Source organism: Pelobates fuscus, chromosome 6 (assembly GCF_036172605.1).
Source record: "Pelobates fuscus isolate aPelFus1 chromosome 6, aPelFus1.pri, whole genome shotgun sequence".
Lineage (NCBI taxonomy): Eukaryota > Metazoa > Chordata > Amphibia > Anura > Pelobatidae > Pelobates > Pelobates fuscus.
Genome location: NC_086322.1, coordinates 87,260,657 through 87,281,657, shown reverse-complemented (window position 1 = coordinate 87,281,657; position 21,001 = coordinate 87,260,657). Strand labels below are relative to the sequence as shown.

The 21,001-nt window shown below is 35.9% G+C and overlaps 1 protein-coding gene across 1 annotated transcript in view; it reads left to right on the top strand.

Moving 5' to 3' along the window:
- The first annotated feature begins 381 nt into the window (after nt 1–381).
- CNGA1 (cyclic nucleotide gated channel subunit alpha 1) overlaps nt 382–21,001 on the top strand; it is a 42,900-nt gene continuing 22,280 nt past the window's right edge. Inside the window, exon 1 of the mRNA XM_063457928.1 lies at nt 382–581. The gene's annotated coding sequence lies outside the window, so the exon portion shown is untranslated. The remainder of the gene's footprint in view (nt 582–21,001) is intronic.

Sequence of the window (21,001 nt, the reverse complement as noted above, 5' to 3'; positions counted from 1 at the left end):
AATTCTATTTATTAACATGAATGTGTCCTATTTAACGTACAAACAGATCATTACAACCTTAAGAAAGTGATTGATTAGCATATACTGTTATTATTAGAAGCCGTAGAATTAATAATAAATATAATTAATATATCAGCAATTATCTCATTAATTATATCTATTAATAAAAAAACAAGTCTTAATAAATGCTGCAGTTGGCTGCTTGTTTTTATTTATACAGCAATCGAGCTTGGAGTGATGGCCTGTTCAGATATTCCAGTATAATAGTGAGTTTGCCTCATGCATATTCATGGGAGTGCTAAGCTCCTTCTCAAGAGAAGGATAACAGTAACTATGTCAGTAATAGTTTCACCAATCTCCAAATCCTAAATTAAGCCCATTGCTGTGTCAGGGATATTGTCTTTCCACACGCTGGAGCAAGTGATATTCCTATGCTAAGAAAAATACTAGGGGTCTTTAGGGCCTTTTCATGTTAACACTTGACATTGGATGGATTGTGTTTTTGGCACCAGTGAAATAAATGGGATTTATTATCTGATCAGCGTTATTTTTCTAAAACAAAAGGATTACACAGAGATAAGGTAAGTCAACCAGATGATAATCCAAGAGACTGTGAACTAAATCATAAAAAGCAACTAATTAATAATATATGTATTTATTTATATTGATAAGGTACATCATGGAATATGTCCTTTTTGATTGTGTCTATTTATATTGTAAATTGAAAAAAAAAACAATTATACCAGTAATGATTGAGCTATAAACAAGTTTTAATAAGAAATGTTCCTTTGTATTGGTTTTTTATATTTTATATTACACAAATGTTTGAAATTTTGTCTTATCTTAATTGTCTTAAATTGTATTTTGTAGGTCAGATTTTAGATCATTTTGTAGACCATTGTAACCCCTTAATGACACATGACATGTGTGACATGTCATGATTCCCTTTTATTCCAGAAGTTTGGTCCTTAAGGGGTTAATAATCTATCATTTTTTTTTGTTATACTGTATTTGTGAACTTTTTTTGTAAGTAAGCTGATACATGTTAAAAGAAAAAAGTCATACTGAATGACAAACCCTTTAGTAGTAACTCATTAATAGTGAGTTTTGGACATATTTATTTAATAATACAATAATAATATATTAAATGCTAAATAGGAAAATGTTTGAACTCACCATTCCAAATCTTCAATGCATCTGGCAAAATATTTATTGCTATTGATATTTTATATTAATTGATGGTATTGGTCAATTAGACAATGCCGCTTTATGTAAAGAGATTCCACATACATATAGAATTCTAGAAGGAGAGAAAGAGAAATCGTGGTTATTAAATAGAAACATGGCAAATTATTTGGTGTACTTATATTGCTTCAGCTTATCTCTAACCAAAAGAATTGTTTCTCATATTCCTGTAGAGATCACTAATTAATTCTTGTATGTACATATCATCTTAGCTATGGAAATGACTGGTGGATTCTGTTATACACATAACATGCGAGTTATGGAAATGACTGGTGGATACACCAGGTGGATGTCATAGCAACCCCTTTTGCATACCTATGCTTTATGTGTTGGCTATAGATATTCTTCGTGAATTCTGGAATAAACAAGTCTGGTATATGTTCACCTGAGCAAGCAGGCATTTTATCACAAGAACTATTATAATATTATAATTATTAAAATATTTTTAGGTCTGATCTGTCATGTCAGTTCATTAGGAGGAGGGATTAAATATTCACAAAGCCACGTGGATAGTTCGTAATGCGTGTTTGGGCAATATGTGGACTGGTACTACCAAAAAATGGACTGCACAAAAAAAAATTAGAAATGACTCCAAACCAATAATTTCTGATTGTTAAATAATTCTTCTTCTTTTTCATATGCTGCCTTTACAGTTATGGGTGAATCCTGTGACTGTGGTTACACAACGAGTAGGAATACATATAATATATCAATAAGCAAAAATATGCTATACTTCTATGTTATTGTATTCCTTGACAATATTCTAGTCTTCTACATGACATCAACTGGAACACGGCTCGTTCTATGTCAGGAGTACATTTGAAGGGTGCATAGACCATCAGCTCAGTGGGCAAGATGAGAAATAAGAATTTGAGAAACCATGTAATAATTTTGGTTATATTCATCTGAAACATGTTTAGACATTAATCCAAAAGTTATAACTGTCATGGAGCCAGGAGAGGGAAACACTGAAAGAGTTACAATGATTATTGCACTGAAGATATGACATCACGATATGTCAGTCGGTAACACACCCGCTGTCACGGAAGCCATGACTTATCACATGTTCCCTTCAATTCGGTACTGTTAAACCATTGAACACAGACTACCCCTCTGGCTCGTTAACTTCACAGAAAACACCTAACTCAAGTGCTCTCCATGGGTGGCCGCCATTCTTTTGACCGAAACACGTGCTCCAGTTAATGGCGTCCATGTTGTCTCCTGAACGCAGGCAGCGATACTTGGTGGTTGAGTTCGTGGAACTATACTTCGGACATATAGTCTTGCGAACCCCGGGAAAATTGCACTGCTACCTACTCTATCCCCAGACAAGCCAGGAGAGCGCTGTTCAGGAAAAAGACTCTCCCAAACAGGTGACCATTCACTCCTTATGAGCCAGGTGGAGCCTTTCGATTACAAGCAAATAGGAACTCCCTTAAGTTGACCAGCCGCAACCCCTTTTCCTATTGAACTATTTTGGGCAGCTGCCACGTGTGCGGTCAGTTAAAACTTTACCCCGGTGGCGATTCAGTTATACTACGTGGATCTGAGCGCTATTTGAACAACTTGGGCTCTCAGTGTCACGGGTGGCGGTACAGAGACCGGGACCCCTGTGTGCTTGATGATGAAGGGAGTCTCAGCGTGGAAATGGACTATCAGGGCCTGGTGCAGGGTAACCACACGCCCCCTGGTGTTGAGCACCAGCATTTTTTGCGGCAACGTACCAGGGCCCTGATGCAGCAGACCTCCCAGGAACTGGATAGGGAGGCTCTGCAGCAGATATGTATCCAGTGCAGAAACAAGGCAAGACTAGAACAGGCACCTAACAAGAAAACAAGACAAGACTAGAAGAACCCAGAACCGGAGCAGGACAGAAAGCAGAACCCAGAACATGTGCACAAGACATGAGGGAAACATGAACAGGTCAGGACAGGACTGTACATGAACTGGGAATACAAGACAAAATAAATCAAGACCAGAGATGCAAGGCAAAACAAGAGGAGACATAACTAAGTACTAATATGTGCAATAAACATTGGAGATTTAGACATGCATAAATGGCCAAGATGTATGCAACCCAGCACTGCATCAAAGTACTCCAATTAAGGTGGGTTCCTAGACTGCCAAGATATGCATGACTAAATAAACAATTATAAAACACACACAGCACTTACCTGCAAGAAAGGGCAGAGGACTTGAAACAACTGCCTGCAGGAACCAACTGAAACAAAAAGGATTAATGGGAAAGGAATGGGTGTGGCAACAAAAATCAAACATTTAAAAGAAGCCAAGAGACTGGGAATTCCAGGAACGGAATACAGGAATGAACCTAGAAAACCCAGCATAAAGAAACCAGACATGGAATAGAAAACCAGAAAAACGAAGAAAAACTAAACAAGAATTGTAAAAGAGTACTGGATACCAGAAGCCAAGGCCAGACATCTCCACAGAACAGAGCAGGATGTGACACTCAGATCCAGGCTATCCAGGGATACCATGCTTGTGAGGGTTCCTATCTGTTTTCTATATGTTTTGTTGTACTATATTGTACCTCTAGAGCCTGGGAGATAATTAGTTTAAGCAAAAGTGCATGCTCTTATCTCCCAGACACAGAGATGCCTGGGCAGGGTTACTATAGTATTGTATGAAAACCCCATGCTGGGGGTCTGGGTATATAAGCAGGCAACTTGGCCTTAATAAAACATTCCTTGTACCCAATACAACTGTCTGCATCCAATATATTGGGAAAATTTCTATATGCAGTGGGAGAGCTATATCACTACTAAGCACATCTGGAACCAGGATTAGCGGATTAAGGAAGGAACGGCGACATTAGCCTTGCAACCCTTGACACCCGCTCTTTCAAGCCTTCAAATTAGTCTAATAGTGGGATTTGGGTGTAGTACAGGGCATGGCATGGCAGGACTGCAGGCACTATAACAACTTCAATAAGATGAAGCTGTTAAAGTTCTTACAGTGTCCCTTTTAAATCTGGTGTTACCAGATTCCGTATTTGACCTTTAATCTCTTGTAGTTGTGTATTGAAAGTGACCCAAGCCACACCACTCATATCTTTAGTACGTATTGTTGTTACAACATTGTGTTTTAGTTTAGAAAATTAGAAGAGCTGATAGTTAAGTAAAAGTCTTATTTATTTTACATAATTGTTAGTAAACTTTTACTGGAGACTGTGTTTTTTAGGGGTGCCATCATTTTTATTGTAACAAATTTAGTATTGAGTGGCATCTTTCTTTGAAATGTAATACCAAGTCTGGACTGCTATATTGTTGTGACCCATTAGTAAGTAGAGTATATTGACTTCAGCAATCCCAATGTAAGTGATATTGTCTGTGTCTGCATCTCATTCACACAATGTACACTGGTAACGGATTATCTTGTTCCTGAGTTCCATAAGGATTTAAGGTGGCAATGGGAATAGCCTTCAACTGCCTGCATTCACCACAGATGAATTGTCAGGTTCCCTGGGTGAGTTGAAAAGGGATGTGAGGAGTTTATGTACCAGGTCATGCTTCACACATGTCCTCGCTTTCTAGCATCCCAGGAGAAGATGTAATCAAATTGAGGAGATAACCTCTGCACGCTGCCTGATTTGGGTGTTTTCTTACCTGCAAGGGAGCAGCAAGAAAGGTGTGTGCAGTGGCACTCAGTATACATACTCAAAGCCTCCTGCTCATTCATGTAAATGCCCCCCTTTCTTGGGAAGAAGTTAGGCCTGGTAAGGCCGATTTCATAACTGGGCCCTAAAACGTAAAGCATATGGATAAGTCTACCCCTGTCAGGTGGTGTTTGATTTGAAGGTCTCTACATGGTACCGAAGAAAGAAAACAATTTAACATGAACCTGTTATCCATGCTAAGCAAATATTATCATCTATCATCTTAGAATTATATATATAGTAAATTAGCATGAATTTATATAAATTTTATGAACTTTTTATGATGTAACCTGTGCAAGATTTCATCCTAATCACCTACATCGTTCATTCCATTAGACTCTGTCTAGTCTCCAGTCTTCTATGAAATCCTTATAAACCCATGGTTTTAGAGAAGCATATCTGATAACGTTTGAGCAGGCACATTTTATATTCTTATCCTGTATCAGCCTACAACCGCATTCCTTGTGGTTTTCACAAAACCCATTCTATTCTCTCCTCTACAACTAGCGTACGTCATATAAATCACATACGCACCACATAGTATTAGTAGTAGGACCCCTAATCTGTTTTTCCCTTGGATGTGCTGCACTTTACTTGTGTAATTATACTACAATTTATTTAGACTGTAGTCTTGCTTCAACTATCATCTTTGTATCTTGTTCTTGTACGGCAAACTTGTTTTGTGATAATTACCCAAAAGGTTATTATAGAAATGTGTTGCTGAACCTATGTGTGATGAGTTCCCTAAGGATTGTCTGAGTGTCATACTCTAGTGTCCTTGTCATTAAAAAGGCCTCTCCCTACAGATGTTCAATTTGTTCTACTGTCGCAGTTCAGATCCCACCAAACACTCTTGCATTAAGGGTTTCTTCTGCGTTTAAATATGCATGACCAACATCTTGCAGCTAGACAACCTTTGTTTTAACCTCAATAGTGACCTTACCAGTCTTCCTCACAGCTGTGACCTTGGCTTTGTGATACCAAAGAGGATAGCCCAGTTGGCCTGCAGATTATAGAGCAAGGCCACATAATTGGCATGAGTAATCTTGGACTTCCTCTTAACGATTGGCATTAAGATTTGTGTGTTTTAATCCTAGCTTCTTTCCTTTGATTTCCATATTATACTAATGTTTTTTTTCTAGCTTTTACAGGGAAAAATGTTATCATTTGCCAACAGTTACAATGCATTTGTGTGAACATTGTCAACCAATGCACCAGATACCAATCTATTAAAAAACAAACAAAAAAAACCAAAAACATTTTACCACCAATTTTACCAGCAGACAAAAAACCATCCCTTGATGTGTGTTGCAATCTGCATACAGATGATAGGATAATCTAGAACACAGTGAAACAGAGGAACAACACCACACACGTGTTTAGCTCTTCATAGCTCCACACTCAAGGGGAAGGCGGGGCAACAACTTTATTGTACCATAGACATGAACACTATTGAGAGCACCTTGGGGTTATATCTCAATAGCTAGTTATAAGCGACTTAGAGTTTCTAAGATCTTTGGCACAATAACAGGTTCTCCTACTCCTAAGGATTTTACGTTAGACTACTTTAAAGTTTTGTTATATAGAAAGTTTGTACTGAGAGGTGTCTTGTTCTGTGAATTAATGTCACATGAAATCATGAGATAGAGTTATCTATAATTAGACCTCGGTTTAATATTTCTGGATAAGCTTTTCAAATGATTTCCTATTTTTTGAAGAGTTTTTTTATATTTCTTTCAAAGTATTAAATTATCAAAAAATATATCAAATATAAAATATATATCAATATATCAGTAAATTTTTTTTAAATATTATTCAGAGTATTAAATCATTTTAAAAGCGAATCCAAAGATATTAAATCCACGCCTCAGCAAGCATTATTCCCTTGTTCTCATGTTTTCTGGTGTTTCCCTATGTACACTGCCCACTGTCATGGTTCATTCTGAACACCTGGAATTCTGCGGTTGAGTAACAATGATTGCGCTGCAACCTGTTGTCACGGTCACAAACTGTACACAACCAGTTTCTGTATGTAGAGATATTAAGGGTCTGTACATTGTGACCTATTCGCTTTATATAGAGGCCATGCACAGAAAACTGAACATAAGAACATGGAAGTACACATGTTAGACAGACTAATTCTGGGCCAAATTCTCCTCTTGATCATTATCTGGGTACCAGTATCAGTATCTGGGTTTTGCATGCATTTTGGTCAGCTATATGTTTTTATAGGAATAAAACAATAATTATATCTGTGTACACCTGGCCATCACTAGAGCATAAATTGTGGATCTAGTAGTACATCAGATTTAAATTAGTATTTTGTTAAATAAAGTGTAGACAGTCATTTTCCCATGGGTGCACTGCACGCCCAATTTAATATGTTTCACTTGCTGCCTAGAGTTATAAATTGTTACCCCAGGCAGCATCTCGTGTTTTGAATATTAATAATAAGGTTCAGAATGAATGTTATGTCTATTACAAAACTATAAATATAAAGTTATAATCTTAAAGTACAAAGTTGCTGGAAGCAGTTGGGCAGTCAGAGGCAGTTTTGGTCAGAATGACAACAATAACATAACATCAGGAAGTATATTACGCAATAGCAGGGACTAGACAGCATTTTTCACAGTTAATCAATGAATGAATACATGAATAAGCAGAGAAGTACTATATAGTAAAATATAGAACACAATAGACTTCTCACAGGTATACCACATTACATAACACCAGCTTCAATAAGCCAGACATAAACACAATGCACAGCTATTGCAGTTTAAAAGATCATTTACAGAGTTATTCAATAAAATGTAAACTATCAGGAATTAAAACTGAAAACATACATGACATGGTAAATTCCTCTAGTTCAATTATTTCAGCCTACAATTTGAAATTACTACTGTCAATTAATGAATAATCCTGTGAAATTGCATTTATTTGAGTTTAGAAATAATAAAAATAATAATCATTATTATTATAATAATGTCAAAATAGTGAACCAAAAAGGGACATTTAGCTTTATCATTTTTTTAAATAAATCGTGGGGTCTAGATGTTATTATTAACTATAATACACTAATAACACACTATAATATACTATAACACTAATATTTTACTTTAAAATATACAGCTAATATGACAAAATAAACAAGAGGGAGAAGTGGTAATGCTTGTGAAGTATGTGTTTATTGAAATTTCTTCCATGCTCTTGAAAAAAAAAGTGTGAAAACCAATTTAAGCCGTAATCTGAATAATTCCTATAATGGAATCTATAATTTACCATTGGATTGTCGATTCTAAATGCATGATTGCCAATGGCATCTTATTGTAATACTTATATTAGGTCTTATCTTTCGGATTCCCTCTCATTATCCTTCTGTCCTTTACGAGTTCACTTAATTGACTGCACATGAATTTCATTTGTGCCACTCTGCTATAAATAAGTGCAGCAGATTAATGTCTAATTGTTCTTTCACAATTTTTTTTTTTTTTTTTTTTTTCTCTTTTTATTTCAGACAGTACCTGCCGATGATTTTCTGCTGCCGTTCATATAGTTCGGACTATGGTACTAAGTCATCATTAATATTTCACATTATCAAAAACAAAAAACATAAAGACAATACAATACAAACATATAGATGGTGACAAAGGTCCTCAGTAATGTTCCCATAGTAATAATTAGAGTAACTAGCTGATTATCTTAACATTTATTCTTATTTTCTTTTCTTTTCTTTTTCCTTTCTTTTCATTTTTTTCCCCCTTTTTCCCTTCCCTTTTCTTTTTCTCCTATTTTCTTTATCAAATTAGAATGCGCACAGCTTATTTAGCCATATATCTATATCCATCTTTTTTTTTTTTTTAGATTTATATTTAAGCCGCTTTCCATTTTTAGCTGAAAGATTAACTGATTTTTTATAGTTTCCCAATTTGGTATACTATTAGTTCTCCATCTTCTAGCTATAGAGATCTTTGCCGCTATTAGCGCATGAGTAAGAAAGTATTGAAAATCCATATTATATTGGCTAAGATTTAAGTGTAGTATAAATAATTCTGGAGACAAGGGTATTTTAGTATCGATTATTTCTTGGATTTTGCCTGTAAACATTTTCCAAAATTCTATTATCAAGGGACAGCTCCACCAGATATGTAACATGTCTCCCGTCGCACTATCACACCGCCAACAAGTAGCTGATATGTTATGATCCATTTTGTTCATGCGACTTGGGACCAGGTACAGTCTATTTATAATCTTAAAATGTAACTCAACTAAATTTAAGCATTTAATATGTTTAACCACAGACACCCAAGCTTTTTTCCAATCGCTTTTTTCCAATTTTTTCTTTATTTTCAAATCTTTCTCCCATTTCTCAATGGCCGGAAAAATAAGATCTTCTTCCTCGAGTCTTAGTATCGAATTACACTTTTTTACTAGATTTTTCGTGTCATTCGCTTTCAGCAGATGACATAACTTACATTTAACTTCTGAATGTTCTTTATCTAGTACTTTGCTTAAGTAACTGTTAATCCTTATGAAGTTATATTTTTCTTTTTCTGGAAGAGCGAATTCTGTACTTAATTGTTCAAATGGTTTAAGATTTGATCCAATCATTAGGTCTTCTATATTTTGAATACCTGCTTTGGCCCAATTTTTTACATTTAGATCTTCTATATTGTTTTCCAAAATTAGAATTGGTAAAGTGTTAATGATACGATTGTTAAGACCCATGTTTTTTCTTATTTTGTTCCATGCTTCTCCAATATTTTGTAACACTATACTTTCAGAACATGGTTGGCAGTTATCTTTCTTTTTTTGCGTCAACCAAAAAAGGGTAGACAGATCTTTATTATATGACATTTTTTTTTCTATTGCATACCATCTCTCATGTTTAGACTCTGTATGTTGTGAAATAATGCAATGAGAGAGAGTACTCGCTTGATAGTATTGTTGTATCAGCGCAAGTCCTACTCCTCCATTTGCTTGTTTAATTGCCAAGAATTTTCTTGCCAGCCTAGGTTTCTTTGATTGCCATATAAATTTAGAGAAGGATTGTTGAATAAGTGATAGCCAGCTGTCGGGTACCTTCAAAGGAAGCATTCTGAATAGGTATAACCACTTTGGTAGAACATAGGATTTAACTATATTTATACGGCCCCACCAGGAGAATTCCAGATTTCTCCAATCTTTTAATAGCTTGTTCATTTTTAGAAGTAATGGGAGGAAATTAATCTCAACAATTTTGCTTGGATCTGTACAGATGTTAATTCCCAAATAATTAAATGATTTTTCAATCCAAGTAAAGTCGAACCTCTTTTTTATCTCTTTTTTTTCTTCCATATTTACATTACTCGCCAAAATAGTTGATTTGTCTGTATTTAATCTGTAGCCAGAAACCTGCGAAAACTTTTCTATAGTTGTCATGAGCTGTGTTATTGATTGTAACGGATTTTCTAAAGTTATGATCACATCATCTGCGTAAAGGTTTATTTTTATGTTTTCTTTCTTATGGTCAAAACCCGAGATGTTTTCTTCTTGTCTAATGGCAGATGCCAAAGGTTCTAATGAGATTATATAGAGTAAGGGGGATAGCGGACACCCCTGTCGTGTTCCATTAGATAATGGGAACCACTCTGAGCTAAAGCCATTCCCCTTTATTCTTGCTGTTGGACCAGTGTATAGGGCAAAAATGTTCTCAAGAAGTCTTCCCTCCAATCCAAATCGCTGAAGTGTTTGTCTCATGAACTCCCAGTTGACCCTGTCGAATGCTTTCTCAGCATCTAAGGACAGGGTCAACATGGGAGTTCCAGTGGTCCAAGCGGAATCCAATATGTCAATCAATCTTCTGATGTTATGGGTTGAAGACCTCTCCGGGACAAACCCGACTTGGTCTCTGTTTATTATTTCTGATATAATTTTTTTTAAACGTTCTGCTATCATAGCAGAGTATATTTTAATGTCGGTATTCAACAATGAGATTGGACGATAATTCTTTATCTTCTCTGCATCCTTTTCTTGTTTAAGGATAGGCACTATATTTGCTTGTAACAGTTCTGCCGGTATGCTATTAGGTGTAACAAAGGAATTGAAAACTTCAATTAGGTCCGTTTTAATATTATTTCTTAACAATTTGTAAAAAAGGTTATCAAATCCATCTGGACCAGAGGATTTATTATTTTTTAATTTGTTGATACAAAAAATCAGTTCTTCTTCTTGAAAAGTTTTATTAAGCTCCTGCAGTTGTATTTGTGAAATTTTTGGACTCTTTATGTTCTCGAGAAATGCACTAATGTTCGCCGTTTCGGTAGGATCTTTAATATTGTATAGATCTTGATAGTAATTTTTGAAGGCTTCTGCTATTTTTTCAGGTCTCAAGATAGTCTCTCCATTATCAATAATTTTGGTGATGATTCTTTTCGATTTTTCTTTTTTTATTCTGTTCGTCATTAGTTTTTCTGCTCTATTTCCGGTGTAGTACCATTTCTGTTTTAAGTAATGCAACGCATTATTAGCCTTTGTCATAAGGTGTTCATTAATTGATTTTTCAGTGTCTATAATTTCATTAGTAATACTCCGAGATGGTTTATTTTTATTTTGTTCAAGTAAATTGTCTAGTTTTATGTACAATTCAGCTAAATTTGCCTTTTTTTTTATTTAATTTATTCTCTTTTGCTGCTAAGCTTATAAAAAGGCCCCTTATTACTGATTTATAAGCACACCAAGTCATTGCTGGAGAGACATCTTTGTTTCTGTTTTCTTTGAAAAAATAATCTGTTGTATCTTTGATTTGTTTAAGATTGTCTTCATTTTTAAGTAACCAGTCTTTCATTTTCCAGTCAGCTCTTGTTCTTTGATGTTGTTCTTTTATATCTAGGATGACCGGATTATGATCTGACCATGTAGTGGCTATTATAAAAACCTTTTTAATTTGGCTCGCTAAGTTTCTATCCCCTAAAAAGAGATCAATTCTAGAATATGAGCAGAAAGCTTTTGAGAAACAGGAAAAATCCTTTTCCTTCGTATGAAATATCCTCCAATAATCTAAAAGTTGGGCTTGTTTAATTAATTCTGAAAATTTTTTAGCAGTCATCTTCAAGTTTCCATAGTTACTGGTTTTTGTTTTAGAACTTCGGTCTATCTCAATATCGGGTACGCAGTTAAAATCTCCCATAACCATAACTCGGCCCATTTTCACACGTTCAGTTTTATTAAGCACTTTTTTAATAAATGCAATTTGTGATTGATTTGGTGCGTATATGTTCACTAACGTATATTTTTGATTATTAATTTCTGCTACTAATATAATGTATCTGCCTTCCAAATCAATTTCTTGGTATATAATTTTTAATGATATACTCCTAGAAAATAAGAAGGCTACTCCTCTTTTCTTTTTTTGACTCATAGAGGCGCTAATTATAGTAGGAAAAGATTTAGATTTAAGATTGTTTTTATCTTGCGTTCTCCAGTGGGTTTCCTGTAGGGCTGCAATCTGGATTTGTTCTTTTATGAGAAACTCAAGGATTGTATATCTTTTAAATTGTGAGTTTATCCCCTGTGCATTAATCGTCGCTAGCCTCATTTTATTTTATGTATCCTATTTCTTTTCCTTCGAGGACTGATAAGTTCACCATCTGTACTAACAAACATATAAAACACAACATAAAACGTACAATGTCTGCCTTTTACTAGGCAAAAAACTATGTATCTATTCCCTCCCTTGTGTTCCTCCCTACCTAGGCCTCCCATAGCCTTCGGGGGGAAGCCCTGCCAAAAACACAGGGAGAGAAAACAACAATCCAAAAACGACACCGACTCTCTAATCAGTGACGTCGAAAATGTCCCCATACTCTATGCTCGCAGAAAAGAAAAAGTGTCGAGATCTGCGAGCTAGAGTTTCTCCTTGGCCGGACGGGTATAGTGGATAAAAATAATACCAGAAGGGAAAAAAAAATAAATAAATAAATAAATAAATAAATAATTATTCCCATTTCATACTTTTTTTTTTTCTTTTTTTTTTGCTTCTTGTTTTGCCAAAATAGCTCTTTCGTTAAATTTTAGTGTAAGTTTAAAATTTTAATATATCTTTGTTTCTCAAATATTACATTTATTTACATTTATTTTATATCAAAATATTTCTATAAAGTTACTTCTGATATTTATTCCCATTTCATTAGTTTTTTTTTTTTTTTCTTTCTTTCTCCCTTTATTTGATCTAAATAGCCTTTTAATTAAACCCAAAAAATTGTTTTTAGTGTATTTAGTGTATTTTATATTTTAATATACCTTTAAGTCCAAGGTATTACCTTTATTTTGTGTCATAATCTTTCTATCAAATTACCTCTAATATATCGTGTATTTACTTATTATTATTGTGGTTAGTATAAACACTCCTGTTCTTTTATCTATTTTAGTTTTTTCCCCCTTTTTTTTTTCTCCCCCTTTTTTCTCCCTCTTTTCCCTTCTCTTTTCTTCCCTTTATCACTTCTTTCTCCCATTTTTCTTAGTTTTCAGGAGAGATTTAGCTTAATAGTGTGGGACCACTCTTTACATTTCTATGGCCTCTAGTGTAGCTTTAATCCTAATTTATTTGTTTTATGTTGTGTTATATATGTGCGAGGAAAAAAAAAAAAAAAAATACCTTGTGCAATGACTTATTTTAAATTCCCTTCTAGTAGCCATTGTTCTAATTTCTGCGGTTTATCAAAGGTCAATCTTTGGTTATTATGTGTTAGGTTTATGCGTGTCGGGAATCCCCAGGCATATTTAATTGCATTTTTTCTAAGGACCTCTGTCTGATTGGTAAAAAATTTCCTTTGAAGTCTGGTCTGGTATGAGAGATCTTGAAAAATCTTAATTTGATGGAAGATTGACCCCTTTAGGTCTTTTGTTGTCATTGCCTTCATAATTTGCGTCTTGAGACGGAATGATTGTAGGCAAATAATTGTGTCTCTCGGGGCTTGTTCTGGTACGTTACCAGGTTTATAAATTCTATGACATCTTTCAATGCCGCTTGTACCATTATCTGAATTAACCCCCAGAAACAAAAAAAGTTTCATCCAATTTATTTATATTATCCGTATTGTTTTTTTGTTGTATATTTATTTGGTCCGTCTTCTCTTCTAACAATACCACTCTTCTTCCTATATTTAGAATCTCATTTTTTATTTCTCTAGACTGCAGGTTTATTTCTTCTTTTATTTTCTCAAATTGGATATGCAGGCATTTGGATAGATAACCGGCAGTGATAGATACATTTTCTTCCCATGAGCTATCTGACAAAGTTTTGTCTATCTCAGTCTCTTTGGGGTCCAATATAGGTATTGATTCTTCTTGTATAGATTTAGAACTACTCCCCTTGTTTAATTGGGGAGAGAAAAAACCTGAAGTCCTCCTTTCTATAGCTGGTTCTTGTTTTTTAGCAGTTCTTTTTAAATTCTGTTTACCTTCTGAGTTTTTTTTTTAGGCCATTTACTCCTCCTCTCTTTCCCTTCTCTTTCACTTTCTCTTTCTATTAGCGTTCTATTTCTTTCTCTGTTTTTTTTTTTTTTTTTTATATTTTTTTTTTTTTGTTTTATGTTCCTATATTTTTTTCTCAGTAAGGTTTCCTTTAAATCTTAATAGTTCTTAGTAAATGATTAAAGGAAGATAAGGATATCGATTACTACGATAGTAGTGCAATAATAGTAAATAGTAATACGTAGTAGGGTATAAAACCTGAATATGGACCTTAATGTACACTTAGTGACTGAGTGACTGGGTGATATATAAGCTCTGTTAGCTAATACGTGGATATAGCATACATGTAGCATATATATATAGCAAACCAGCCGGTATACTTATCCACTTCTCCGTTTAAGTGTCCTGGGGGGTCACTCCCATCACTCCCATCACTCTTTTCCAGCAGTCACTGGGCGGACGGAATTAGTTTTCCACTTAGAAAAATAAGCGTTTGGGACCTGTCTTCTCTCTCGACCGCTCAGCAACCGCTCAGCAACACCGCATCGCCCCGTACCGCCAACCGCAGCGGAAAGCAAATCAGGCGTCTTTCCTCACAACGCCCCGCTCTGCTCAGTGTCTCCCATCTTCCGGCCAAGGAAAAAAACCCGCGAGACGCGGCGTGCCTCCGTGCGCCGTCCCACGTCCTACGTCATCCCCCCGTGTAAATATTAACTATTTTCTATGTAATTTCTGTCTGCACTATCATTTGTTTTTTTCTATTCCAAAAGTCTTTCACAATTTGTGTTTTATTCATTAATGTTTTTACTGTCCACTAAAACAACTTTAAAGGAACACTATAGCACTAGGAATACAAATGTGCGTAGTCCCCTCCCCACCTGTGCCAAAAAAATTAATTAATAAAGTATCTACTTACCTTTTTCCAGAGCCGAGGATCCCTCGGTGGTGCTCACCTCTCAAGGGAGGTCATGGCCTTCTCCATGATGGTCCAATCCAATGTTCCTTATAGAGGAACATTGTATTTAATGCCTCCCTATGAGCTTCCATGTTGCTTGGTCAGTGCAGTGGAAGCACCTACTTTGACTGTCAGGAAGATGGCCATTAGAGGAGGACACTACCCTGCAAGGCAGTTTTTGAAAAAACTGTAATACGTTACATTGCATGGGGTAAAAGGAGAGGGACACTGCACCCAGACAACTTCGATGAGATAATATGGTCTGGGTGACTATATCAGGCCTCTCAACAGTCCTGTTTTTGTCAGGACAGTCCTGATTTCGCTTAAGTTCCCTGGTGATTCAACCGCTCACCCTGTCTTGATTCTGGCCACGATTGATAGGAGGTATGCTATATTGTCTATTTAAGTCCTATGTTAGGGGCTTAAAGTGTCCCTCTAAATACATATGTGATGCTTCAAAACGGGAGCAATCTAATTACGCAAAAGCTTTCTACATGTTCAAAAATGTCCGGCCTTTATCCTTAATTCTTCCAGTATGTGTGTGAGCATGAGGTATCCTGCTTGCTGAGCATTATAGGAATTGCAGTTCACAAACATGCTCACTGCTAAGACTTGACATTAATGCTCCTATTTAACCTGCCACAATTTAGTATGTTACATGCTATTAGGTTCAAACCAAGGCTAAAGAGAATTTCATATAAAAGAAAAACCATTGTTAAACAATTACATACAGGTGGTACTTGAAAAATTAGAATATCGTGCAAAAGTTCATTTATTTCAGTAATGCAAATTGAAAAAAAAAAAAGAAGTGGAGCGATGTTTAGATAATAAGCCCCATGCCACATGCAAAAAAAAAAGAATAAGAAAAAGAAAAAGAAAAGGGACAAAAAGGATAAATATACTTGTTACCAGTTTTTAGCACTTTCAAAGCCAGAGCAGTATGGTATACATAAAGGAAGAAAATCAGAAGAAATAATAATAGTGCAGATCTGTTAAGCTGTTTTGTTGCACTTATAATGATAAAGTCTTCAACATATTCATTGTAGTCAATATTGATATTGATGATAAAAGTAACAATGTATTTCCATATAAATGCACCAATTCAATTCGTCCAGGTGGGTTATGCAGAAATTTCAGAGTCTTAGCCGCCTGGCCGCCGTTCTTACCTCCCGGCTATATTCAGCTCCGCCCACCACGATACTAGCTGACGTCACGAAATTTCTGCATAACCCACCTGGACGAATTGAATTGGTGCAGGGGAGTTCCCCAGTACACATAAGCGAGTTTGTGAGTAAACAGGATTAATATACCGCTATACTCACCACCTGCTCTTGTAAGCAGCAACCTAACAGCAATTTAGTTGCTTTTTACTTTTGCTTATTTTAACTTTTTATTCTGTTTAAAGATTCTTTTAAAGCATTATATGAAAATAAATTGTTACTTTTATCATCAATATCAATATTGACTATAATGAATATGTAGAAGACTTTATCATTATAAGTGAAACAAAAAAGCTTTACAGATCTGCACTATTATTATTTCTTCTGATTTTCTTCCTTTATGTATACCATACTGCTCTGGCTTTGAAAGTGCTAAAAACTGGTAACAAGTATATTTATCCTTTTTTTCCTTTTCTTTTTCCTTTTTTTTTTTTTTTGCATCGCTCCACTTCTAGATTTGTTTTTTTCAATTTGTATACTAAATGTGGTGAAGGGGACACTTTGAAGTGTTTGCAGCGAAATTAACAAAATGAATAATTCCCCAGATAGAGGGTTGAATAAATTAATATATTTAAATTTTATTTAGCGCTCTGATATATTTTAATTTCTTAAAGTATTTCAGTAATGCAACGTAAAAGGGGAAACTAATATAGGAGATAGACGCATTACATGCAAAGCAAGATAGTTCAAGCCATGATTTGTCATAAATGCGATGATTATGGCTTACAGCTCATGAAAACCCCAAATCCACAATCTCAGTAAATTAGAATATTACATGCAATCAATAAAACAAGGAGTGTACATAGAACAATATCGGACCTCTGAAGAGTATAGGCATGCATATAGACTCAATACTTGGTTTGGGCCCCTTTTGCAGTAATTACTGCCGCAATGCGGCGTGGCATGGAGGCTATCAGCCTGTGGCACTGCTGAGGTGTTATGGAAGACCAGGATGCTTCAATAGTGGCCTTCAGCTCTTCTCTATTGTTCGGTCTCATGTCTCTCATCTTTCTCTTGGCAATGCCCCATAGATTCTCTATGGGGTTCAGGTCAGGCGAGTTTGCTGGCCAATCAAGCACAGTAATCCCACGGTCACTGAACCAGGCTTTGGTGCTTTTGGCAGTGTGGGCAGGTGCCAAGTCCTGCTGGAAAATTAAGTCAGTATCCCCATAATGCGGATGGAAGCATGACGTGCTCCAAAATCTCCTGGTAGACGGCTGCATTGACCCTGGACTTAATGAAGCACAGTGGACCAACACCAGCAGATGACATGGCTCCCCAAATCAACAGAGACTGCGGAAACTTCACACTGTACTTCAAGCATCTTGCAGTGTGTGCCTCTACATTCTTCCTCCAGACTCTGGGTCCTTGGTTTCCAAATGAGATGCAAAAGTTGCTCTCATCAGAAAAGAGGACTTTGGACCACTGAGCAACAGACCAGGTCTGTTTTTCTTTAGCCCAGGTAAGACGCTTATAACGTTGTTTGTTGTTCAGGAGCGGCTTGACAAGAGGAATATGACATCTGAAGCCCATGTCCAGGATCCGTCTGTGTGTGGTGGCTCTTGATGCACTGACTCCAGCCTCAGTCCACTCCTTGTGAAAGTCCCCAACACTTTTAAATTGCCTTTTCCTGACAATCCTCTCCAGGCTGTGGTCATCCCTGCTGCTTGTGCACCTTTTTCTTCCACACTTTTCCCTTCCACATAAATTTCTATTAATATGCTTTGATACAGCTCTTTGGGAACATCCAACTTCCTTTGCAATTACCTTTTGAGGCTTTCCCTCCTTATGGAGGGTGTCAATGATGGTTTTCTGCACAACTGTCAGGTCAGCAGTCTTCCCCATGATTGTGATTCCTACTGAACCAGACTGAGAGACCATTTAAAGGCTCAGAAACCCTTTGCAGGTGTTATGGCTTACTTGGCTGATTAGAATGGGACACTGTGAGCCTAGAATATTGCACCTTTTCACAATATTCTAATTTACTGAGATTGTGGATTTGGGGTTTTCATGAGCTGTTATCCATTACCATCGCACTTATGACATGTAATGCGTCTATCTCATATATTAGTTTCCCCTTTTACGTTGCATTACTGAAATAAATGAACTTTTGCACGATATTCTAATTTTTCGAGTATCGCCTATAGATTATACAGATAATGAACAGCTGTAAAATTTCCCAGATATACTTCAGAGTCACAGAGATACAAAGCAGCAGCAGGTTTAGAACTTTCAATGACCAGTCTTTATTACAAAATTCTCCTTCTTTAACCCCTTAAGGACACATGACATGTGTGACATGTCATGATTCAATTTTATTCCAGAAGTTTGGTCCTTAAGGGGTTAAACATGTGTTTATATGGGAAAATATGTATTTTTTTTAAATTTAGTGACTGAGAAAATGTTTTATTATTTAAGTGTTTTATCAAGCACTACTAAGCAACAAGCATGACTTTATTTGTAAGGTCGTGGTGTGGCACAGTGAGGCACACTATGATAGAAAAGACTGTCCCCCCTTAACATCTTAAAAAGACTGTCCCTCCTAAACAATAGGGACTGTCCCCCCTAAACTTAGATACTTGGGAGGTATGGTATTATTTCTGGTAATAAGTAAAATCAAGTGTTAAACGTTATAGTAAAGGAACACTCCATTGACTATTTTTTTATATATAATATAGTAAATACACCCCCAAAGTAAACATGTATGATTTTCTTTTTCTATATGTTTGCTAGGGATGTTTATGGGGAAAGAAAACAGCTTACAAGCGCTGCAGACTTGCTGCCTGCAGCCTTCACAAGTCCTCCTTTTTTTTCACCAGCATCTGTCTGTGCCAGGAAATCCTCCAATCAGAGGCTTCTCATTGAAAAGCCACTGTGCTGTAGTCGTGTGTGTGCGCATGCATGCATATGCTTTCTCTGCTTTCCTATGCTTCTTAATGAGCTAGAATACAGGCTTACCATAAACAGCTGTAATACAGCTCATTGAGGGAAGGTAGGTGCGTGGTAGTTATGTGGAGCTACTGGAAGAAGAAGAAGAAAACTTCCCAGGCTGTCTGAGTGGCAGCCAGGGAGGTTCTCCTGCTCTCAAATTTAAACTTTTATAAATTGCCTCAAATATGACAATTGAATATAATTTTTAAGGGCTTTTCATATCTAAAGAGCAGAAAATGTAACACTGCTCAGCTACTGTAGGTTATTTGAGTCTTGGATAGTTGAAATTAGCATTCTGCTTATGTAGTTTACTTTATAGGAGATGAGGGGGTCCTATATAGAGAGCATCCTGCTAATGTGTTATAAAAGATTAAGGGAGGTAGATTGAGCATACCGCTCAGATAGATTGGGTTATAATAGGTACTGTGAGCTGGAGAGAGTATAGCGCTAAGGCAGTGTGCTTGTAAGAGACGTTTGGAGCTGATGGGAACCTGCTGCCATGTTCATAGGAGGTTTAGGAGCTGGAATTAGCATACTGCTCAGGTAGCGTTCATACTTTCCAGAACGGTTTAGAGCAAAACATTTATCTGGATTAGTGTGCTAATGTTTTCAATGTACTGTGTTATTAAATGTATATACTACAATTGCATTGAACAAACTTGATGAAATATATATATATATATATATATATATATATATATATATATATATATATATGTAGCTATATAAACTTTGATTTATATATCTATGGTGAAAATTAAAATGTGCTATATATACAAAAAATATAAACAAGATAATTTATATTTATAAAAGTAAAAAAAAAAAAAAAAAAAAAAAAAAAACAATATCAACAAATGATGTATATATTATCAATGAAATTATATTTGATTATATCTTTATTTGGTGTTTGCTACCAGATATCACAAAAGCAATTAGCAATATTTAGCATAAGCCAAAGATAAACTTTTTGTAATGCTAGAAAACAGGTACCTTTCCATTAGGCCAGTAAAACAAGAAAACTGTGCAATGTTGCCACCTAGTGGTTTTATATTGTTGTTATATTCATAAGCAGGATGTTTCTTGGGTTATTGCTAATTATGTCTTTGTTTTACTGTTTTGGCGTAACATTATCAATTTAGGGTGATAATTTATCAAGATTCACTTGCAATGAATTAATCTCCAACTGTCATGTAAATCATTATTTCCTGGTATATTATTAAAGGGACACTATAGTCACCTGAACAACTACAGCTTAATGTAATTGTTCAGGTATTATCTATAGCTCCCTGCAGGCAATCTAATGTAAACACTGTATTTTCAGAGAAAATACAGTGTTTACATTGATTGATAGGAATACCTCCAGTGGCCCTCACTCAGACGGCCACTAGAGGGACTTCCTATCACGCAGGGCCCTAAAAAGGCCCTGGACACGTCAGACGTATTAAAATACGTCTGACGTGTTCAGGAGAGAGAAGGCACTGTGTGCGCGCCTTCTCTCTCCAGCCCGTCAGCGGAGGAGGGGGG